This window comes from Equus asinus, chromosome 21, assembly GCF_041296235.1.
Source record: "Equus asinus isolate D_3611 breed Donkey chromosome 21, EquAss-T2T_v2, whole genome shotgun sequence".
NCBI lineage: Eukaryota > Metazoa > Chordata > Mammalia > Perissodactyla > Equidae > Equus > Equus asinus.
In genome coordinates, this window is record NC_091810.1 from 65312447 (window position 1) to 65318446 (window position 6000).

The following is a 6000-nucleotide window of genomic DNA, read 5'->3' on the forward strand; positions in this document are numbered from 1 at the left end:
TTTATGCATGTGTTTGCACATGTATACTGGTATATAATATAAAATGCCTTTTTTACTGTGGGTCTGGAACAAAAGAAAAGAGACCAGGAGAAGGAAGGCTGAAATTTAGGATTCCTATAAAATCATGAGACTTCTGTGCTTTTCCTTAATTCCAAGAAGGTTAACCTGGGCCAATGGCTGTATAATCATTCTGTCTTAAGGGCTGTTCATTCACTGAGAGGGCTCTTAGTGGACTCCCCCAAACGTGGGAACTGGAGAGCCCAGGGAGGCCGGAGGGCCCATGGCCAGGCCTTGGCCCCCCAGCCCTGCTTACCATTTCTTGTGGGAGCTACTGGCTCTGTTGTTCTCTTCCCATCCTTGCTCGACATGTGAACCATCATGTGTTCCTGCTCATCATGGTGACCCCTCAGACACCAGCACCAGCCAGGCAGCACTCCCTCCCTCAGGAGTCTGGGTCTCATCTAAAATGACTGGCTACATTTGAGCAGGAAACTGAAAAGGAAGCCTCAGACCTGATTCAGAATGGTAGGACCTAGACACACCGTAAAAACTGAGAGTGAACCATTCTTCTGGAGCTTGTTTTAAATGAATACTCCTGACAAAAAGACTAGTGGTAAATTTATCTACTTCTCAGGATCCAGGTTTCTGCTGATGTGTAATTTTTAACAACAAGCTCCTCCCCCAGCCCACCTACTTCAGCTGACCAGCGTCTGACCCTGTGATTACACTGTGAATTCCTTGGAGTGCTTCAGCAACTCCTTCGCATTCAGTCACGCATACCTCATGTTGGGGCTGAGCTGGACTGCATTGTTGAGATTTTAGAAGCTCTTTCATGCTCGGGATAAGAAAGGAACAGTTACCTTAAGTGAAATTAATGAAGGGCGCAGAGGATTCCATTCGTGAAAGAATACAGGAGGAAAGATAGTATTGGGTTGTGAATTCACTTTGTTCCTCCAGATTCTATAAGCTTTACAAAGTTTTAAAATTCCAGCTCTGTACTGAAACTTGGATGACATGCACAAAGAATACCTGATCTAACATTGTTGGCAAGAAAAATAAGAACCAAGGAATTTAAATGACTTGTCTGAGCTCATTTACCTGGTTATCAGCAAAGCTATTGGACATAGCATTGATTTCCAATAGATAATTTGTCTTAGGAACATCAAATATAATCCATTGTTAGGCAGCACACCATATGGTGGGAAGGCTGCAATTTCACAAGCACTTACTCGACATTGAACATTTAATTTAAAAGTTTGCATCAACTAGAAAGCTCTTAATGGGATATCTGGCTCCAGCTTTAGATGGTTTACCCCCACAATCCACCATGCTAAAGTAAAGGGACATTGTTACCCACCAGGTAGAGACATACAGCATCATTTCCTTATTCAGGTTGGTGTATGTGCAATTGTGGATACAGTTGTATTTGTATCAAAAATGGGATTTTCAAGGGGCTGGCCTGGTGGCATAGTGGTTAAGTCCCTGCACTCTACTTTGGCAGCCCAGAGTTCACAAATTCAGATCCCAGGCACAGACCTACATACCACTCATCAAGCCATGCTGTGGCAGCATCCCACAAACAAAATAGAGGAAGATTGCCACAGATGATAGTTCAGGGACAATCTTCCTCAAACAAAAATAGGAAGATTGGCAACAGATGTTAGCTTAGGACCAATCTTCCTCACCAAAAATAAATAAATAAATAAAAAGGATTTTCAAGAAGTGAAGGTGAAATTATAGACCTTTAAGCCTCTGGAATATCTTAAGAAGTAGCATGGTCTCAGCTGCCTTGTTGGTATTTAATAGATAATTTCAAATGCCATTGCATGTTAGCATATTATTTAGCTGGAGAAAAGAGATACTATACTTGTGAATCACTAGTAGAATGCTCATCAAACTTTAATGGTGATTGGAGATCTTGTTAAAAACTCAGGTTCAGGAGCTGGCCCATGGCTGAGTGGTAAAGTTTGCATACTCTGCTTCGGCGGCCCAGGTTTTCACTGGTTTGGATCCTGGGCATGTACCTTGCCCCGCTCATTGAGCCATACTGAGGCAGTGTCCCACATCATAGAGCCAGAAGAACCTACAACTAGAATATACAACTATGTACTTGGGGGCTTTGCGGAGAAGAAGAGGAAGAAAAAAGGAAGATTGACAACAGATGCTAGCTCAGGGCCAATCTTAAAAAGAAAAAAAAAAAAATGCTGGTTCAGATTCAGTAGGTCTGGGTGAGGACTGAGATTCTGCCTTTGTAACAAATACCCAGGAGATGGAGGTGCTGCTCCTCCACGGACCACACTGAGTAGCAAAGATGTAGTAGATGTGAATGTGAATATGAGTAGTGGGAAGATTACGGCCCTGGAGGCAGAACTGCGGGCACCTATGCCTTGTTTGACCACTCGCTAGATGAGTAATCTTAGGAAAATCCTTCACCCATTTTGAGCAGGAGTTTCTAAAGAGTAAAATGAGGTAATAAGAATGATACTAGTTCTAAGCAAATGAGTAGATACATGGGCAAGTGTTTTTGAAAAGCCAGGCTGTATAAATAACTGCTAGCTATGGATATCATCGTACTATGTACCTAATCTGAACTCTTAAGTAAAAATACTTTATGGTTACTAGTTAGCGAAAAGTTCCCCAATAACATTCAGAGGGTGAATTTCTCTCTGTCTGCACATTATAATCAAATTTCCAATAGTTTGATGGAAAGAAAGTGTCCTGCCGGAGGTGGCTAATGTGTTGACAAACACAAGAACGTGTTTAGCTATCATGCTTTGTGTTTGGTCTTGTTGAAATTTAACTCGACTGGAGACATTCATAGGCTGCACCATAAAAACAGAGCGTGACAGTAATGACTCTGCACAGTGTTTACTTTATAGACTCAGGACTTTGGAAGGGTCTCCAGACAACAGTGGGTCTTGAAAAGATGCCACTGCGGGCTGTGCAAGGCCGCACTGTACCCAGGCGAACTTCTGTTTGGTTAATGGAAATCTCACAGCTGAGCAAACCAAAGAGCTCTGTCTGTCGGATCTTCCTTCCCTTTCGTGGCAAACCAAACGGGAAAGTGAATTCCTGTGGGGTAGCCCTCAAGATGTCTCTCTTAGGTAAATAGCAGATTTGTAAAAAGCTGTCTGTCCACTCTTTCCCTATTTACATCACAGATGGTTTTTCGGGAGCATGTTCAGCTGTCAATGAATGTTGATGTAAGGGATAGATTTATCTGTTAGACTATAGCCCCTTTGTCCCTGCTCTCCTTCCCCGCCCCACTCCGTACTCCTGATTAAAAACTGGGATACCATCTAAATAGAGTCAATAAGATCACTCCAACTAACAGTCTGTCCTATTTAAATGGAGCAGGAAAAGTTTCACAGTAACAGCCTTCAACAATTCATATAACTAATGGAATGGGGGCAGGCTTTCTTCTGAGTATCCAGACAAAAATTTTTCACTCACAGGACAGTATCTCAGTGACGTGAGCTAATATTCAGTGTTTGTTTCGTAGAACTACGTTAAGACTAAAAGCAAGAATAGCAATCTCTCTTGAATTAATAAAGAGATATTCCCTCTAGCGAGGGCTACAAATATCTGCTCTTACACCTCACTGGGGAAGAAGGCAGCTGGAGTTAGCGCTTCGTTCAAATCCTAGCTCCACCTCTTTCTGGTTGTGTGATCTTGGGCAACTAACTTATCATACCTCAGTCTCTTCATCTGTAAAAGGAGGGTGACTGTGGCACTCACGGAGTCATTTTGAGGCTTAAATAAGACGTTGCGCCTGTATAATGCTTAGCACAGGACTTGGTACATAGTAAATGCTCCAAAACTACTAATAATTCTTCCTCTTATTGTCTCCATGCTAACCTACATGTCACAGTTTTACCTACAGTCTAGTAGCACACTTTCTGGGCCCAGGAGTTTATAAAAGTGATTTCTAGGGTCTTTTAGACACCTGGTTTAGTTGGTATTGATGTTCATAATCTTAGAAGCTACCATTAATTGGGCGAGAGAGACCTAAGCGTTTTACATGTGTGAATTCTCAGGGCAGCCCTCAGATGTATTATCTTCCTACACAAAGGAGGAAACCAGCGTTTAGAGACCTACCTGGTTGTAGAACTGGGATTTGAACCCCTGGATGTCTCATCTTTGTGCCCCATAATCTGAGCCCAGGTGGCTCATACCTGCTTAGACCTACTCACATCTAACAGATGTACACTGCTAGAGTATTTGGGACTTTCTGGGAAAGGCACATTTTTCCTCTAGAAAACAATAGAATTGGGGGAGATTACAATATTTGCATATATGCAAATAATTCCTTCTTTCTAAAAGGGAGGCTTCTAATAGTCTCTCAGATATGCTTTGACTTGTAAGGAGAAAGGTCCACAGACAGGTTTCATTTTGACGGGGAAGACGTCTGTGTTATTCTCAAATATTTATCTGTGAATCTTAGCTTCCTGTATCAGGGAAAGTACCTGTGATCTCAGAAGTCTCCAGTGGCCACCCAGATCGTATCACCTGTACATGCTCACCAATGCCAGAGTCACTTCAAGGCAGTGCAAACCCATTCTGTTATTGTAGGTTATGTTAAACACAAATACCCCTGGGAAATGCAGCAAAATGACATGTCATAGAGGCAGCATTTGTGAAATGAAAAGAATCATAGCTTTTGAGTTCAATAGACCTGAATGTGCAATCTGGATCAGCATGGGCAAGTTTCTCTCAACTTCCCTAAGCCTCTTTAAAATGTCTAATAATAATTACTTTGTGGACCATTGCAAAGATCGAATGGAAAAACATTTCTGAAGCACTTAACTCAGCACTTGGAATGTAATAAAGGCAATAACAGTAGCTATTGTTATTGCTAGTTACTTCCCAGAGAGTAATTTGGAGTAAAGTATAAGGGCCCTGGATACCTGTGAGATGTATGGGATGCTCTGCAGGAGGAGAAGATGAGAAGTGGAGAGAAGGATAGTAATAGTAGAGGCAAGCTTTTCAAAATAGTTCACTGCCTCCCAAGGCCACTCATAGTGAGCCCGGCTGTTTATGATCCTCGACGTTGATTGGGGGCGGTTTCTGACTGTGCAGACCTGATCCCCCTTAAGCAGCTTCTCTAAATGACGGAGGAATATCAACCTGCTCCCTACTGAATTGACTTCGGTTAGGCTTTCATCTACAACCTTCCAGTCAATGAGCCCTTGAAAGGTCATCAATGATGTCCACATTGCTTAATCTCATGGCCCTTGACGGATTTTCAACTTAACAAACCAACGGCATTTGAAACCTTGATTCTATTGGCTTCCAATTGAATCTGTCCTGAATTACCTCCTTCCTCTCTGGTCACACATTTTTAGTATTTTTTGCTGATTCTTCCTCATCTCTTTCACACAAGCGAATGCTTGCTTTAGGGCTTGTACTTGCTGCCTCTTCTGTCTAGAATTCTCTTTCCCTGGGTGTTCTCACTTCCTTCAGGTTTCTGCTCAAATATCACCCTATCAGAGAGGCCCTAACAACTCCATCGAATATATCCCCCATTAACTCTCTATCCTGTACACTGCTTTATTCTTCTGTATGGTACCTGCTGTATTCTATATTTATGTTTATTTGTTTGTTTGTTTCCTATCTCTCTCCGTTAGAGAGAAACTCTCCAAAGGTAGAGATTTTATCCAATTTGTTCACGACTATATCTCCAGTGCCTAAAACAGTGCCAGGCGTATGATTGAGTGAACGGATGAGTAAAATGAGAACATGTGGCAGGAACTGGCTAGAGACCCACGCAACCTATTTCTTATTTCTGGAGCTATGATTAATTTAACATTCACTAGTACCTTGAGTCTAAGCACAAACCAGGATTAGTTCTTACCAATGTGGGGTGTACTTCACTGTTTAATTTTATTGAGATCATATTTTGAAAATGGCAAAGCCAGAAAACAAAAGAGCCATGTCTCTGAGCCACCATGTGGAAGGCAGCCTATTGAACCCCACTGGATGGGATATGAGCAAGAAAGA